Source organism: Pongo abelii, chromosome 13, assembly GCF_028885655.2.
Source record: "Pongo abelii isolate AG06213 chromosome 13, NHGRI_mPonAbe1-v2.0_pri, whole genome shotgun sequence".
NCBI classification, from domain to species: Eukaryota; Metazoa; Chordata; class Mammalia; order Primates; family Hominidae; genus Pongo; species Pongo abelii.
Genome location: NC_071998.2, coordinates 91,465,382 through 91,484,086, shown reverse-complemented (window position 1 = coordinate 91,484,086; position 18,705 = coordinate 91,465,382). Strand labels below are relative to the sequence as shown.

At 45.5% G+C, this 18,705-nt stretch overlaps 1 protein-coding gene across 6 annotated transcripts in view; it reads right to left on the bottom strand.

Annotated features, from left to right (window-relative positions):
- MSANTD3 (Myb/SANT DNA binding domain containing 3) overlaps window positions 1-18,705 on the bottom strand; it is a 97,714-nt gene that overhangs the window by 10,078 nt on the left and 68,931 nt on the right. The window contains exons 1-2 of one of the 6 annotated variants that reach the window (XM_063714021.1): window positions 12,881-12,971; window positions 5,213-5,299 (exon numbers count right to left, since the gene is read on the bottom strand). The exons of 1 other annotated variant lie outside the window; for it this stretch is intronic. The gene's annotated coding sequence lies outside the window, so the exon portion shown is untranslated. Of the gene's footprint in view, window positions 1-401; window positions 514-5,212; window positions 5,300-11,328; window positions 11,804-12,880; window positions 13,006-13,416; window positions 13,756-18,705 lie in introns of those variants that run through there. 4 more of the 6 variants (XM_009244696.4, XM_009244694.4, XM_063714022.1 and 1 more) reach the window with 4 other exon arrangements.

Below are 18,705 nucleotides of genomic sequence, written 5' to 3'. Positions count from 1 at the left end.
AGCATGGTGAAACCCCATCTCTACTAAAAATACAAAAATTAGCTGGGTGTGGTGGCGTGCGCCTGTAATCCCAGCTACTCAGGAGGCTGAGGTAGGAGAACCACTTGAACCCGGGAGGTGGAGGCTGCAGTGAGCCAAGATCGTGCCACTGCAATCCAGCCTGGGCAACAGAGCGAGACTGCATCTCAAAAAAAAAAAAAATGATGTACAGCTGGGCACAGTGGCTCACACCTGTAATCCCAGCACTTTGGGAGGCTGAGGTAGGTAGACTGCTTGAGCCCAGGAGTTCAAGACTAGCATGGGCAACATGGCAAAACCCTGTCTCTAAAAAAAAAAAAAAAAAAAAAGGGAAGAAAAAGAAAAAGAAGAAAAAAAGATTAGCCAGGTGTGGTGGCACGCACCTGTAATCCCAGCTACTTGGGAGGCTGAGGTAAGAGGACTGCTTGAGCCCAGGAGGTCGAGGCTACAGTGAGCCATGTTTGCACCACTGCACTCCAGCCTGGATGACAAAGGAGACACTGTCTCAAAAAAAAAAAAAAGATTTGATGTTTTCATCACTCTGTGGCATTACCTGGAGCAATGGCAACCTGAGTTTTTTCATCTTTAAAATGAGGGGTTGGCGTCTGTGATCCTTCAGGTATGCGGGCTGCTTTTTAAAATCCTAAGTAAACAATGTATGTAATTTCAGATGTGAAAGGGCCTAGGCACTTAAGAGACTGAGTCCAGTGTCCCTCTTTACATTCCTCAAGTCTCTTTCCGGCTGAGAGAAGAAAGGGTCAGAAAGGTGAAGTGGATTGCACAAGATCACAAAGATGGTGACTTGGAAAGTCCAGAGCTTGGACTGCCCTAGGAGTCTGGTATTCTTAGAATCATTCTACAACTGTTTCTCTGCCTCTTGCCTTGGGTCACTCCAAATGATTCAACCATGATTCCCATAAGTCACTTTGTCATCCTCCACAGTGCCGGGTCAGCATGTTTCACACAACAGGTGCTTAGTGAATGTCTTCTTCCAGTGAAGTGTATGAAACCTATGTGTGTTTCAGGACCGCACGCTATTCCCACATTTTTTAATCACAGAAAGCTTCCTATAAAATTAACCTCTCAAATATGTTACAGCAAAAATGCAGCTAAGCAACACTGACTGCGGCAATAAAGTAAGCATTATCGGTCCCCTTGTTGGGAAGGGCCTACGTATTCCCAGTCCTTCTTACATTCTCCAAGCCTCTGATTTCTCAGAGTAACAGGCATGCATCAAGATACTGATGAGGCAGTCCATTTAAAACTGACCAATCATGTCAAAAAATTAGGAACTGGGTGGGCGTGGTAGCTCACGCCTATAATCCCAGCACTTTGGGAGGCTGAGGCGGGCGGATCATGAGGTCAGGAGATGGAGACCATCCTGGCTAACACAGTGAAATCCCGTCTCTACTAAAATTACAAAAAAAAAAAAAAAAAATTAGCTGGGAGTAGTGGCAGACGCCTGTAATCCCAGCTATTCGGGAGGCTGAGGCAGGAGAATTGCTTGACCCCCTGGGGGGCGGAGCTTGCAGTGAGCCGAGATCGTGCCACTGCACTCCAGCCTGGGTGACACAGCGAGACTCCGTCTCAAAAAAAAAATTAAAAAAAAAAAATTAGGAACCAACTTGAAAAGAGTCCCACTAGCCGAAAATGGAATAATTTGAAATCAAAGGTCATATGTACACAAGGATTCATTATTTTCTCAACCTTTGTTATGTTTTAAAATTCCATAATAAAAAATTAGGCGGGGGAGGCTGTGACTTTTAAGTTTACAGTACACTAATTTTGAATCACACTATTTCAAGCCGGCTACTCACGCACTATGCCTGGGAAGGGGTTTCTGTAGTTGTGAATGGCTGAAATCTGACTGAGACTGGAGAGGAGTGGGCCAGATCAGAGACCCTTCAAATTGAGGCCAAGGAGTGTGGTCTTTACATGAGGGTGACAGAACCTGATCACAGTCTCTCACTACGCACTGCCTCATCCTAAAAGTTGTTATTAATAGAATGAAGTACGAGGGTAATCCATGTCTCCAAATACCAGGTACCCTGCTCTACATTCATACTGGACACATCAGGTATCAGACACTGGGAGGTTCAGACACATGTCAAAGGTGGTTTGGCCCTCAGATCCTGAGCAAAGCTAAATGAGAGGACATTTATCTTTGGGGATGTGTCCCTGTAATGCTAAATTCCCATGCTTCTGTTTTGATCATGTTGCTCTAATATCCATACAATGATACCCAATCCAGGCTCCTTCTTCCTCAAAGGTCCCAAATTAATTTTTTACCTTCACCCATACTTTTATTCCCTATAAATCAATGTTCGCCAAACTGAAATTTATTAACACACACCCTGTACAATATCTCTCTTCTGTATTATCTCTATCTGCCAAGATGTCTATATCCAGCTTTACTTTCTGTGGTTTTTGTTAGGAAATCAATAGGTACACTGCCTGTTCTTGAATTACACAGCTTACACAGCAGATTCTGATCCAATTCCCCAACCTCAATGTCTCTGCTCCAGATGTCAATATGCCAACTTTCCCCACTTCTAAGAATTGCTGCTGTAAGGATTAAGAACTCTGATTCACAAATGAAAAAAGGATTACTCCCTATTTTGTTGTTATATGTAATGCTATTTTACATATACATTATATGTGTGTGTACACACACACAGACACACTTTCTAAATAAATCTTTTTTCTATTTTACTTCTTCAAGATAAATTCCTAGGACTGCTCCACCAAAAGATAAAAACACTTAAGACTTATGTTATATCCCCAACTTGTCCTTGTAAAATGTTGCACCAATTACATTTCTATTAACAGCACATAAGCATGTCCATTTCCCTATTTTTTTTTATTCTATGCCAACTGTGGAAGTAAAAAATGTCACTTAATTGATTAATGATATATGAATTTCAGCTCTGAGGTAAGTAAGCCACACTCTGAACAAAGGTCCTGTGATCCTTGGTGGGACTGAAATTACGTGGAATTAATTCCAAGCAATGTAATTCTTCCTCAAGATGTGTGCAGTACCTCTAGCTGCCACTAGGTGGTGGTGGACTTGTGGGGAGTCTAAATTTCACAAAGGTTCTTGCCCTACATGTGGCCAGTTGAGTCTCAGAGTAATAATAATGATAGCAATAATATAATAGCAGATAACTTTTATTGAGCCCTTACTGTAGGCGTAACAAATGTTTAATATGCACAATATCATTTAACCCTCCAAAAAATAGCCTCTGAGAGCATAGTTTGTTATACTTCAATGTTTTCTGTTAAAAATACATATATATGCATGTATATATATATTTACATATATAAAGTACCAGAAGAAATTATACGACTGCTCTTAAAAGCAAATACCCAGAATTACCAACACCTGGGGACCATTAATAGCCTATTAACTAAACTGTTATTTAATCACTAGCTAAGTAAATCCAAAGTTACCAATTTACTTTGCTTAATTTCGTAGAACATCAGGCCTCCTTGGGCCTTGTGGTTGCATTCTGCCTGGCTATAAAGGGATTCTGATATAAGGCAATGTACCCCAAAGGTTCCTTATGGATTTTCAACAGCCTTGTGAAATAGGCTGTTTATCTCCCTTAACCAATTACCATTCCCATTTCCCAGATAAGAAAACTGTGGCTCAGTAACTTACTCTGGTCACAAAATAGTAAGTGGTCTGACTTACTCCAATGCCCCTGCTCCTCTCTGCTCCGCTTAGCTCTCTTGTTTCAGACCTAGTGATAGCCTCTATTCTCCTCCTCAAAGTATGAACATTAACGCTCTAATCATCAGCCGGGAAAGGGCCCAGGGTAGGGCAATTCAGGGGGAGTGTGTCTCCATCTGTTGGCTCTTCCCCCACTCATTTCCCCCCCTCCATCACCTCCTCCCGATTTCAAACTTATGACCCATAATCCTCCCACGTGTACCTTCCTCACTCTAACCAGAGCTCTGAAATAATTTCTGCCCTTGATCCAGTAAGACTGTATGTTTGGGCCGGGCATGGTGGTTCACGCCTGTAATCCCAGCACTTTGGGAGGTCGAGGCAGGTGGATCACCTGAGGTCAGGAGTTCAAGACCAGCCAGGCCAATAAGGTGAAACCCCATCTCTACTAAAAATAAAAAAATTAGCCAGGCGTGGTAGCAGGTGCCTGTAATCCCAGCTACTCAGGAGGCTGAGGCAGGAGAATCACTTGAACCTGGGAGGTGGAGGTTGCAGTGAGCCAAAGTCGAGCCACTGCACTCCAGCCTGGGCAACAGAGTGAGACTCTGTCTCAAAAAGACTGTATGTTTGAAAGGTAACTGTGGAGATCTTTTGGAGCTTTAACATGGTCCATGCCTCCGGGGAATGCTGGCATTCCGCTTGAGCACAAAAACAAATACTTCCCAAAGAGGTCTCTCCAGCTAAGCTTATTAATGCTTATTAATAGAAACTTTGAGGCTAGAAAGGATACTCTTGTTTAAAACTATTTATCAATGTCCATAATTGTTTATAAATGACAACATAAAAAGCCTTCCCTGCCGCATCAACTTTTATTAGAGATAGACTGGCCTTCCCTGTCCCCAATTCTGCTCAGGAGCCATTATCTCTTGTGTCTGCTGTTCTGCTAGACAGTATACGATCCATTCTTACGCATGGTTGTAGGGCAACAAGCAGCCCAGTGACCCTTACAAAGTAGGCTCTCAGTAAACATTTTATAAATGCAGATATTTTGATATAGGCATAAAACAGCCCACCATGCACACAGCATCATACATGACAAAACAGTACACTAAAGGCTGCATTAGCTGGGTATGGTGGTGTGCCTGTAGTCCCAGCTCCTTGGGAGGCTGAGGCAGGGTGATCACTTGGGCCCAGGAGTTAGAGGCTATAGGGAGCTATGATTGTGCCTGTGAACAGTCACCCCACTTCAGCCTGGACAACATAGTGAGACCCCATCTCTTAATGAAAAAAAGCTGCATTAAAGTAGAAATGGTCAAATAAAATAGCAAAATCCAAATGCAATGGAAGTTCCCCTTGGGCTAGGCAAAGACCCATAGATAGGCCTAAATAAAAAGGCACAATTCCAACACCTATAGAAGAACAAGAAGGAAACAATTAGCACAATTTCCAAAACACTAACATTGACTAAACCACCAGAATACTGTAATGCATACATTGACTATCCAACTTAAAACAAAAACTCACCTGTTTATGGACTAAATGTCTGTGTCCTCCCAAGATCCATATGTTGAAGCCCTAATTCCCTAGTGGTTGTATTTGGGGACTGGACATCTGAGGAAGCAATTAAGGTTAAATAAGGACATAAGTATGGGGCCCTGGTCCAGTGGGGTTAGTGCCTTGTAAGTAGAGACACCAGGAAGCTGGCGTGCCCCGCTACCCTCAATGGCTTACAAAGAGGAGGTCATGTAAGAACACAGCAAGATGGCCACCACCTACAAGCCAAGAGAAGAGACCTCAGGATGAAACCTAACTTGCCAACACCTTGATCTTGGCCTTCTCAGCCTCTAGAACTGTGAGAATCCAATTTCTGTTGTTTCAACCACACAATCTGCGGTATTTTATTATGGCAGCCTGAGAAGACTAATATACCATCTAGTGATTTTTAAGTCCACCAAGGGTGAAACTAAGTCCTAAAGTTTGATCAAAGACAGAGAAACTCGTCAAGATTTCACATCTCTTGCTCTTTGTGGAAAGGGGAGTTCTTTGAAGTTAATACCCAGAATGGGTACCATGACTGAAGAGCTGTGGCACTGGAAAATCAGACTTCAGGACATTAACAGACTGCTGATCTTAAAGTGAGGTGAAATGAACCAAGACACTGGATGCAGAAAACCTGGGCTCAAATCCTGACTTTACCCCTCACCCAACCGTGTGACTTTGGGCAAGTCAATCAACCTCTAATGCTTCATCTGTGAAATGGAGTTACTCCCCCGCTATCCCGGCCCTGCCTCATTCCCTCTGCGCAAAAGTCCTGCAACGTGAATAAAGAAACACAGACTACAGCTTCAATCAATTTTAGTTCTTTCTACTCTTCCCACCCATATTAAACTGCTTCCAAAAGTAGAATAGTACTGTGTGTGTGTGCATGTGTGTGTGTGTGTATATATAAACAGTTATTGGCTCTTTATTTCACACACACACAATTCAACAAATACGTAATGAACTCCTGCCAAAGGCTCAGCACTGTTCTAGAGTATGTGGGAGATACAAGGACAGGCTGAACCCTCCAGCCTAGAAAGAACGCTGACATGCACAAACTGGCAACTAAAATGAGAGGCACGCTGAAACAGACACCAGAAGAGAGGACAAAGCACCTTAAGCTTGAAGAGGAGGGAAGAGGTACACTTGCATTCTTCATGAACAAGAGGACATTTGAGCTAGATCTTTAAGAATGTATAGGATATGAATGGAGAGAGTTGAAGGCGATCATCAGATAAATAATTGATAAGAGAAGGCCTGGACTCTGAGTGGGGACAATGTTATTGGAAAGGAGGAAATACACACCAAAGACTGTTTCTTTCTTTTTTGAGAGACAGAGTCTAGCTCTGTCGCCCAGGCTGGAGTAGAGTGGCGCAATCTCGGCTCACTGAAACCTCCGCCTCCCAGGTTCAAACAATTCTCCTGCTTCAGCTTCCCAAGTAGCTAGGATTACAGGTACCCATCACCACTCAGCTGATTTTTGTACTTTTAGAAAAGATGGGGTTTCACTATATGTTGGCCAGGCTGATCTCAAACTCCTGACCTCAGGTGATCAGCCTGCCTCAGCCTCCCAGTGTTGGGATTAGGATTACAGGTGTGAGCCACCACACCCAGCCAAAGACTGTTTCAAAGGAAGAAATGAGCAGGATGTATATGTGTCCACAGTAGGGTAGGGGATCAACAGAAAGCAGAGGCAGGGAGGATATATGAGGATTAACCAAACACCTACCCTGTGCAGGTATGAGAGAGAATGGTATTCCTTAAGATCAAGGAGATCACAGACCAATGAGGACATCAGAGTCCCATGAAGACATAATGCACATGTATTGTGGGATAGGCTGGTGATGAGGCAGTGTGATAAGCACAGTGACAGAGATGAGCCTAGGGACATACTCCAAAACTAGGGGATCTACAACAGGAACCTTAATTTCTACTTGAATAGACTGAAATTAGATTAGCTTGAGAACAAAGCAGGGCCACAACTCGGGAGGCAAAGACTTAACATATTCAGAAGTGGTGGGTGAACTGAAGGACACGTGGCAGCCCTCCCCACAAGCAAGGCCTGGAAAGTAATGGGCAATCCATTTGCTCTAAAGAAAGGCTGTCTCCTACCCTAGTATCTTGCCTGTCTCCTGACTCAACATCTCAAAAATAACCTTTGTTTTAAACTACAAAGGACCTTGGCCAGGTGTGGTGATCCCCATCTGTAATCCCAGAACTTTGGGAGGCTAAGGCAGGAGGATTGCTTGAGCCCAGGGGTTCAAGACCAGCCTAGGCAACAAGGGGAGACCTCCATTGCTATAAAAATTAAAATTAAAAGTACTAGCCGGGAAGGTGGCATGTGCCTATAGCCCCAGCTACTAGGGAGGCTAAGACAGGAGGATCCCTTGAGCCCAGGAGTTTGAGGTTGCAGTGAGATATGATCATGCCACTGCATGCCAGCCAGGGTGACAGGGCAAGACCATCTCTCCAAGAGAAAAAAGGTAGTACAGTATAGAGGTTAAGGACATGGGCTTGGACCCATGGCCTCAAATCCTAACCCTACCACTGCTTCTGAGAGTGGAGCTTTAGAAAAAGAAAAAATATAAATAAATTTTAAAGAAGGACCTCAATCTAATCCTCTCACTTTACAGTTGAGGAAACTGAGGCTCAGAGCAAAACAGGGCTTCCCGAGGCCCTAGTAACAGGGGAGAGTCTGAAATCAAGGCTTCATCGTTTGCTTTCCAACCCCTCTCCCACTTCAGAACTCCCTCACCATCAAGATGCCCTTTTTGCTAGGTACTCTCAAGCCTCCCCAACTGTACCATTTGAAAACTCCAGGGCACTGCTCTCAACTCTGTCATTCATTTTGTGACATTTGTCTTGGCACGTCTTCTTTACTTGCTGTCAATTCCTCGTCTCTAAATTATAAAGCTCAAGGGGGTATTCTCTAAAGTCCTATCCAGTACTGGTCATCCATGTTAGCACTGCCATTAAAATGGTTTTTCTGCAATCTAATTTCCACAGTTCACTGCCAAAGACACATAGTTGGTATTTTCTGATTATTTATGAGACTGGTGGAGCCACTGGCCAATGAAAGAGAGCATTACAGCAAAATGAAGTGATCTCAGCACTTTAGATGACCTTATTATTTTGCTTAAGGCCTTTACACAGGTTTAACTGTGCAAGTTAAGCAGTTCCAGGTGAAATGGCAAAAGCAGGTGATCTGATCTGTTCACTACAGCTCCTTGAAGAGTGCCTGGTATACATCAAGCACTCAATAAATATTTGTGGAATTAGATGCCATAACCAAACTGCTTGCCATTTGCATTTTTTTTTACTAATTACTGCCAGATGTTTTATTATTTTAAATTTCTCCTCTTACAAAGGATTTATCATAAAATAATCGTTTCCTTCTTGCAAATATCATTACAGTTCAAAGGAGGTAGAAATGACAATGTTTTAAGAGCCTCACTACCACTATGATGCCTTCAGGATTTCATTTTATCCAGAGGTGAGAGTAATTGGACAGTACTCTTACCTGCCCACACATGTACATACCTGTGTGCCCAGGATGGCCACTCACCCAAGCTCTCTCTGCCTCTCCACCTTCTTTCTTTCCTTTTCGAGAGCTTTCCAGTCAAACCTAGCACCGAACTTGCTTTCTCTAATGCATTCCCTCTCTACCACTTTTCCACCCACTCCAGGCAGCCATGTAACTTGGAAGTGTTTATTTTCATCATCTGCGCCTGAGTGTGACTGTGTGCCTGCAGAACCAGCCTTGTGTTGAAAGCCAGGGCTCCCCCACTTTCCCATCCTCACAGTCCCCTCTATAAACCAGATGAGAGGTCTTAAAAGTCTTAACCCCTTCCTTCCCCTTCCCCACACTCCATCTTAAACCATCCCCACCCACGACTTCCCTGAAATGCCTTTGGAATCATTATTAAGGTATCTTCCACAGAAAGCAGTGTTGAAAAACAGAAGGTCCCCTTCTGTAGCTGTTCCCACTCCAGCCTGCTTCTCATCTACTGAATACACTCTCCTCCACTCCCGCCATTTCAGCTACAACCATCGGCTCTCAAATCTTCTCTAGGACAAGGGTACCAAGTATTTACCTCTTGCAGCACTCAGAATTACTCTGCACTGAGATCTATCCATATCCTGAAGGCTCTCCCTATCTGACGGTGAGCTCTGAGGCATGGAACTACATTTTATTTGTATCTTTAGCACATAGTAGATTCACAGTAAGTGTTTGTTTAAAAAAAAAGGTGGGAGTGGGGACGCAGACACAGTGGCTCACACCTATTAATCCCAGCACTTTGGAAGGCAGTCGGGGGAGTACTGCTTGATGCCAGAAGTCTGAGACCAGCCTGGGCAACACAGTGATACTCCATCTCTAAAAATAAAAATTAAAAAATTAGCCAGGCATGAGCATCTGTAATCCCAGCTACTTGGGAGGCTGAGGTGGGAGGACCACCTGAGCCCAGGAATCTGAGGTTGCAGTGAACAATGATTGCACCACTGCACTCTAACCTAGGTGAAAGAGTAAAATGCTGTCTTTTTTTTAAAAAAAAAAAAAAGGGCCAGGCATGGTGGCTCACGCCTGTGGTCCCAGCACTTTGGGAAGTCGAGGTGGGAGGATCACCTGAGGTCAGGAGCTGGAGACCAGCCTGACCAAATGGAAAAACCCCGTCTCTACTAAAAATACAAAATTAGCCAGGTATCTTGGCGCATGCCTGTAATCCCAGCTATTCAGGAGGCTGAGGCAGGAGAATTGCTTGAACCCGGGAGGTGAAGGTTGTGGTGAGCCAAGATCACGCCGTTGCACTCCAGCCTGAGCAACAAGAGCAAAACTCCATCTCAAAGAAAAAAAAAAGAAAAAGAATAAAGTGGCAGTGATGGAAGAACCTCTCTTCCAATCCCCAACCTCTCTCCTTAGCATCAAACACATTTCCAATTATCTATCAGCCACCTCTGTGCCCCATGATGGGCACCTCAGAAAACTCCAATTCTCCATAGCCAAAAACAAACTAATTATTCCCCATACACCAAAATATCCTGATTCCTGATGATGTCAGCCACATCAACTTGGCTTCCCAAAGCAGAAATGTAATCTTCAATGTAATCTTCAATGCAACTAGATTTTTTTTTTTTTTTGAGAGAGAGAGAGAGAGGAGACTAGCAGGGCAAAGATAAGACAAAGGTAAAAGAGATCAAAGTTAGGTGGTAAAGGAGCATTCAAAACCTGTGTCATAGCCGGGCGCGGTGGCTCACGCCTATAATCCCAACACCTTGGGAGGCCAAGGTGGGCAGATCACCTGAGGTCAGGAGTTTGAGACCAGCCTAGCCAACATGGTGAAACCCCACCTCTACTAAAACTACAAAAATTAGCTGGGCGTGGTGGTGGGCGCCTGTAATCTCAGCTACTCGGGAGGCTGAGACAAGAGAATCGCTTGAACCCAAGAGGTGGAGACTGCAGTGAGCTGAGATCATGCCACTGCACTCCAGCCTGGGCAACAGAGCAAGACTGTCCCCCCGAAAATAAAAACAAAAACGAAAAACAAAAACCTGTGTCATAAGGTATCATACTCATCTTGTTAGATATAGATTGGCCCTGAGTTCCCACTGGCTCAGAATGAGTTACTCTTCTGTGAGCTCACTGCCAGTTGTACATGACTGTACTGTAGCACTTCCCATATTTTTTGCAATTTGCTCTTTGCGTCCATCTCCCACACTGGACTGGGAAATTCCTAGGGGAATACATAATTTCTGACTCATCGCTGTATCCCCAGGATGTAACATATGACTCAGCACACGACTGGTGCTCAGCAGACATTTGTTGAATGAATGTTATCACGGACAGGGAAAACGGTACTAGTGCTTGTTGAACTGCATGCCAGATATGTGAAAAAACATTATTTTATCCTCACAAAAAACGTACAAAGCTAAGAAACGGCAGAGCTAGGATTCAAACCCCAAACTGTCTATCTCTCCAAAGCAATTGCTCTTCCAACTATGCATGATGTTCCCTACCTTCACCATAGCTACGTACCCACCTACTCTCTGCTTCAATGCCTGGTTAAAAACAAAACACCCTTCTCCCAGATGTCTTTCCTACTCACTCAGGACAGGAGTGCCTGAGTCCAGCCGTTGATCTTCCACAATACGTTAACAAATCATCACCAACTGGGAGAGGAAAGGGTGCCCCCTCGGTAGCTGAGAACTGAACAGCCTGTTGGGTATTCTGCAGATGGTGGTGTGAAGTCCTCAGCTCCTTCTTCTCCTGCCTTTCCCCACAGGTGCAGTGCCCGGGCCCTTCCTGCCTCTCTTCCTTCTTCAGGATCCAAAGCCTTTTTAGTTCTCCCCATTTTAAACCCAAAATAATCTCCTCAGGCCCATTACTTCTCTAACCCAGTAAATGGTGTTGAAAATGCACTCCTCCATTATATCAGTGAGACCTTTGTATTTTAAGCATCTCATCAACCATTAGGGCTGGCAAGCATCCCCATGCCCTGAAACACAAGAATTTTGTGAGAAGGGATAATGGCATTTTAGGAGGCCCAATCACCCCACCCTCCATCAATCTGAATATTTTTGGCGGCCTGGTAGTAAAAAGAGACAACCTATAACATTCCTCCCCACCCCCTGCCCCAGCAGCCTTTGTCCCCTAGCCCGGGTCTCTACGGGAGGGATGAAATCTGGCCCAGCAATGCTGCAGGGGAGGGATGGTGAACCCTGGTGCCTTCCTCTACATCTTCTTCCAAGACTTCAGAATTCTTCTCCCCCTTGTCCACCCCATGTCTCTCTCTGGCCCCGGACTCCCACAGCCGTCCTCAATCCTAACTCAGAAACTATGTTTTTTAATTAGTATTCAGCAATTTCCTTGGAATACAATCATCTTCTCTGACATGCTGAAAGGCACACTCTCTGGCCCTGATATTATACTACCTTCAGTTTTAAATGTATGACAAATATATCCCTGCATCCTATAACTACTCTCCTCGATACTGCAGGAACGTCTGTAATGTTAAATATTATCACACCTAAGAAATACCCAACCTCCTGAATCGGAATAGGGAGACTAAATTCTTCACTGTTTCGTACTCCTAAATAAAGATTATTCATGCAATTTACAGTAACTACCTCATAGCGCCAGCGTGATGATTCAATAATTCATGCCAACTGTTTAGTACCTAGGGCCTGGTACATAGGGAGTGCTCAAAATTTAGCTGTTATCATTTACATACATTATCTTTCACAATAGTACCTGAGGGTAGATATTATACCACGCCCCCCCGACCCCCGCCTCTAATTTACAGAACCAGTAGCCCCGGCTCGGAGTAAAGGAGCTTTCCCAAGGTCAGTCGAGCAAGGATGTGATACTCGGCCTTCATCCTGCAAGTGAGGGATCCCTCCCGTTACACTCTGGACGGGCGGGGCACTGGGGGTCTTAAAGGAGACAAGTATGGAAAAGCGCCGAGCACAGTGATCAGCACACAGTGGGGACGCCGGGATGGGAAGACCGCGGTACTGCGGGTCACCTGGATTCTCCCCAAGCAGCTCCCCGAGCCCGGGAGTCCAGAGCCCACCCCACTCCCCGCCATGGGCGAGCCACTGAGTACCCCGGAGGCCCGCGCCCCGGGGCTTTGTAGGCAGCAGGCCGGCCCTACTCACCGAGTCCCATCGCGGCGCGCAGAGGCGGCCGCCCGGCGCCCAGCCTGCAAGGCCGGGGTCTCAGCGGCTCGGCCCGAAAACCCTCCATGCCGGCCCCCGGCCCCCCCCACGCCGGGCCCGCGCCCCCCACCCGCGCCCCCGCCCCGCTGCGGCCCGCCCGGAAGGGGAGCCTCCTACCTGCAGCGGCAGCGCGGCGGCCGCGGCGACCGGGGGAGGGGCCGGCAAGGCGCGAGCGCGGGCGGCCTGGGCTGCTCTCGCAAGCAGGGCGGCCGGGAGGGCCGCGGGCTCCCGAGCGCCGGGCGGCGGCGGCGCGCCCCCGGCCGGCCAGGCCCCGCCGCGCGCGCCGCGGCCACAAAGCCCAGACGCCGCCGCCCCCTCGCGGACCGCCCGCCGCCTGCCGGTCCGTCGGCGCCGCCGAGGAGGGCGGGAGCGCGGCCCCGCGCCAGTCCCCACTTCCCCGAGCTGCGGCCGCCGGCCTCCAGGGGACTGGGGCGGGGCGCGGGGTGCCCCCCGCCCACCTGCCCGTCCGCACCGACCTCGCTCCTGACATCCTCGGGCTGACGTCCTCGTGCTGATTTAGTTGCCTTTTTTCCCCACCTTTGCAGAGGAGCTCCTGAAGGGGCCCGAAAAACTATTTTATTTCTATGAACAACAAAAGAATACATTTGTCACACGGGATTTGGCGGCCATGAACACGAGTTAGTTCAGTCCAGGTCCCCTGACTGAAATAGGCCCTTTTCTTTTAGGACTCCTTGATAATTGGGACAGCCGATCCCCCTATGCTGAGTTTATCAGAACTTCTGTTAATTTGCGGAATGTACCTCCCCCAGGACAGCGACTGTGCTGACTGGAGCCCAGGACCTGTCTCGGACGCTGTGCTGACTCAGTTGGAATTAATGCGTGTGTAAATGCATGCACAACAGCTCAAACTGTCCGGACAAGCCACCCTTTGCTCCTCCCGCAAACAGAGTGGCTGGATGTTTCTTTTGCCCTGGATCCATTGGGAAGACTCCAAGCCCAGAGAAAGGCAGAGAGGGCTTTTTAACTTTTTTTTTTTTTTTTGAGGTGAAATTCACATAACATAAACCATTTGAAAGCGAACGATTCGGTGGTATTTATTACATTCATAATGTTGAGCAACCACCACTTCTATCTAGTTCTGAAACATCCATACTCCATTAAGCAGTAATTCCCCAGTCCCTCTTTCCTCCAGACCCTGGCAACGACTCAGCTGTTTTCTATCTCTATGAGTTTACTTTTTTCTGGGTATTTCATATAAATGGAACCATACAATATGCGGCCTTCTGTGTCGTTTCTTTGACTTAGCCTGTATTTAAGATTCACCCATGTTGAGGCGTGGATCAGTACTTCATTCCTTTTTATGGCTGATTAATATCCCATCGTATGTGTATATTATAATTTGTTTATTCATTCATCCCTTGATAGATATTTGGGTTATTTCCACCTTTTGGCTATTGTGAATAGTGCTGCTCTGAACATGCCTGTACACATATTTGAGTACCTGTTCCCAATTCTTTTGGATATATACCTAGGAGTGGACTTTCTGGGTCATAGGGTAATTCTATGTTTAACTTTTCCAGGAACTGCCAAAAAGTTTTCCACAGCAGCTGAATGAATTATTTTACATTCACATCACCAATGTTTGAGGGTTCCAAGTTTCCACAACCTTGCCAACACTTGTAATTTTCCGTTTTTGTGTTTTAACTCCTTGAACATTTTTGAGACTGTTGCTTGCCCTCCCAACTCCCACTATCCATAGCCCTAAAATAAAAGGTGATCTAGGTTTTCTCTATGTACAGAGAATCACGCAACCCTTTCTTCCCTCAAAAAACAATCCAGGGCAGAAGCACTAATAAAAATAAAGACCCTAAACTAAGAGCTATACTGGTCCTCATTCTTTTTCTTTTCTTTTTTCTTTTTTCTTTTTTTTTTTTGAGACAGAGTCTCTGCTGGAGTGCAATGGTGCAATCTTGGCTCACTGCAACCTCCGCCTCCCGGGTTCAAGCAATTCTCCTGCCTCAGCCTTCCAAGTAGTTGGGACTATAGGCATGTGCCACCACTCCCGGATAATTTTTGTAATTTTAGTAGAGACAAGTTTTCGCCATGTTGGCCGGGCTGGTCTCAAATTCCTGACCTCAAGTGATCCGCCCACCTCAGTCTCCCAAAGTGCTGGGATTACAGGCATCTCATTCATTATTTTAACAATAATTTGTCTGATGTCCAGGATGCCTTGAAATTGTCCAGAGAGCCTGGAAACTAAAATTATGCCAGGGGAGTTGCTACAATGTGCTAGCAAACAAACTGTGATACCACGCTGAAAGCCAAGGCTGTACATCATTTACACTTGTTTTCCACTTAGTGCCATATTATAAGTCCATGAAGATTCCCTTTTTAAATGCAGATACAGTCAAGGGAAAACTATTGGGGTGTGACATTAGAAGGTCAATTCAGATTGGAAATTTGATTGATAAAGTGATACAGTGTGGAAAAAGCACTAGATAAACGTGAACTAAGTTAAGCTCCTGAATCTCAGTTTTCTCATTTCTTTTTTTTTTTTTTTTTCTTCGAGACAGAGTCTCGCTTTGTCGCCCAGACTGGAGTGCAGTGGCGCAATCTCAGCTCACTGCAAGCTCCACCTCCCGGGTTCACGCCATTCTCCTCCCTCAGCCTCCCGAGTAGCTGGGACTACAGGCGCCGGCCACCATGGCTGGCTAATTTTTTTTGTATTTTTAGTAGAGATGAGATTTCACCGTATTAGCCAGGATGGTCTCGATCTGCTGACCTCGTGATCCACCCGCCTCTGCCTCCCAAAGTGCTGGGATTACAGGTGTGAGCCACCACGCCTGGCCAGTTTTCTCATTTCTAAGATGGGAATATGATACCTACCTGGCTGGGTAGATAAAAGCTTCTAGTCTTAACTTCAGCAAATGATCAGTGTATTTTTATTGATTTAAATAATGATGATTGTGGCTCATGCCTGTAATCCCAGCACTTTGGGAGGCTGGAGCATGTGGATCGCTTGAGCCCAGGAGTTCAAGACCAGCCTGGGCAACGTGGCAAAACCCCATCTCTACCAAAAATACAAAAATTAGCCAGTCTCATAACCTGGTCTAAAAATAAATAAACAGATAAAATTTTAAAAATGAAAAAATTAATGCTGTAATAAATAAATAAATAATGGTGATGGACATGAGCCACATGTAGATGTGCTGCTAAAGAGACATGAGAAACTCATATTTAGTCATGTGTCTCTCCTCAAATTAAGAGAGCAGACTATCTTAAAAACTAATGGGGCAGGGTAACTACTCAGGCCTGCAATGTGGTGGCTGCCTTCCCAGCTCTCTCCTTGATCCCTGACTTAGTTCTGCATGCTACCTTGGACAACTGTTTTCTTCTTCTTCTTCTTCTTTTTTTTTTACTTTGGATCTCTTACATCAAATTAAATAGGTTTCTTGAAAACACATAGAAAACACTCAATAAATGTGAGCTATTTTATCAATAATAAAGCTATTACAGTTTCTTTGTAGAAAGTGTTAACAGAAGGGCAGCGTCTACGCAGAGTCTAGGGAAAGAAAACCATAAAGAACTCATCCATGTGACTTGTCCCTTTTTCAAATGCTGGGGGGTCCCTTCAGGAGATCCATTCCTGTGATGGAGATGAGTGACGCATTGCGCTCCACAGGTTGCTGAGAATAGCTCTACATATGGTATCTTTTTTGCTAGGATCCAGGCTCACCAAGCAGTCTTGATATAGTAGTTGATTTCAACGACATCTTTTTTATTTTTTTTCCTTTTAGAGACAGGGTCTTGCTCTGTCACCCAGGCCAGAGTGCAGGTTATGATCATAGCTCACTGCAGCCTCAAATTCCTGGGCTCAAGTGATCCTCCCACCTCAGCCTCCCTAGTAGCGGACACTACAGGAGCATACCACCATGCCCAACTCATTTTTTAAATTTTTATTTTTGTAGAGAGGGGGTTTTTCTTTGTTGTCCATGCTGGTCTTGAACTCCTAAGCTTCAAGCAATCCTCCTACCTCAGGCTTTCAAAGTGCTGAAATTACAGGCATGAGCCACTGTACCCAGCCTGGTTTCAACAAAATTTTCTTTTCTTTTCTTTCTTTCTTTCTTTCTTTTTTTTTTTTTTTTTCTCGAGACGGAGTCTTGCTCTGTTGCCCAGGCTGGAGTGCAGTGGCGTGATCTCAGCTCACTGCAACCTCCGCCTCCTGGTTTCAAGCGATTCTCCTGCCTCAGCCTCCAGAGTAGCTGGGATTATAGGCGCACGCCACCACGCCCAGCTAATTTTTTGTATTTTTAGGAGAGACGGGGTTTCGCCATGTTGGCCAGGCTGGTCTCAAACTCCTGACCTCATGATCCACCCACCTCGGCTTCCCAAAGTGCTGGGATTACAGGCGTGAGCCAATACATCTGGCAGGACAAAATTTTCTTAAATGAGGGAAAATGCTCTGAACATCCAACTCTGAACACTCAAGAGTTCTGCGATGAAAGTACAGCTGTCTTTGAAAATTAATCCATTGGTGTTTAGCTTATCCATCTGTCTGTTATGATTTTAACTGGCAAATCCAGTCTCCCCAAAGTCTAATTACATATGGATATTAGAGGCTCTTTTCATCTCAGGCTCTTTTGGTGGCAAGGAACAGAGACTCATCCAAACTTGCTACAGGAGAAGGCTGTTTATTGAATCTTAGGTGTTGAAAGATAGGAACCCAAATTGAGAAGGACTTCAAGAAACTTAAAAGCCACTGGGGGCCTCGTGCAGTGGCTCATGCCTGTAATCCCCACATTTTGGAGGCGGAGGCAGGTGGATCTCTTGAGCCCAGGAGTTTGAGACCAGACTGGGCAACATAACAAAATCCCGTCTCTACAAAAAATACAAAAATTAGCCAGGCGTGGTGGGAGGCTGAGGTGGGAGGTTGAGGTGGGAGAATCATCTGAGCCCAGGGAGGTGGAGACTGCAGTGAGCTGTGATTGTGCCACAGTACTTCAGCCTGGGCCACAGAAAGAGGCCCTTTTTCAAAAAGAAAAAGAAAAAAAAGCTACTGGGAACCGATTTTCCTCTGTCTCTAATTTGAAGTTTGTGTGTCTTTCTATGTCTCTGCCTCTCCAACTTTCTTTTTCTCTCAGTATTTTTTTTTTTTTTAGACAGAGTCTGGCTCTTTTGCCCAGGCTGGAGTGCAGTGGCGAGGTCTCGGCTCACTGCAATCTCTGCCTCCTGGGTTCAAGCCATTCTCCTGCCTCAGCCTCCCAAGTAGCTGGGACTATAGGCAAGTGCCATCATACCCGGATAATTTTTGTATTCTTAGTAGAGACGGGTTTTGTCCATGTTGATCAGGCTGGTCTCAAACTCCTGACCTCAGGTGATCCACCTGCCTTGGCCTCCCAAAGTGCTGGGATTACAGGCGTGAGCCATGACGCCCAGCGGTCTCTCAGTCTTTTTGTATCGTTACACTGCTCTCCCTCTGCTTACTGATGCTGTGCTTGGTCATCATAGACACCACAGCCCAAGGTCAACAAGGAAACCTCCTCCTTGTCTCTTGGTTCATATTTACCCTGACAAAACCTATGGGCTCAATCCATCGTTTCAAGCCACAATCTATGAATTGACTAGTTTCGGATTAGAAGTCTACTTCCAATCCAATCAGCTGTTATGAGATGGAGGGGCAGTACCACCTGGTACAAAAATAGCCACCTGGCACAAGCAAGGGCTGTAAGTGAGGGTATTCACCAGAAGTTGGCATGGGTAGGTAGCTACACTGAAATCATTCTATTAATATGACCATAATTTCT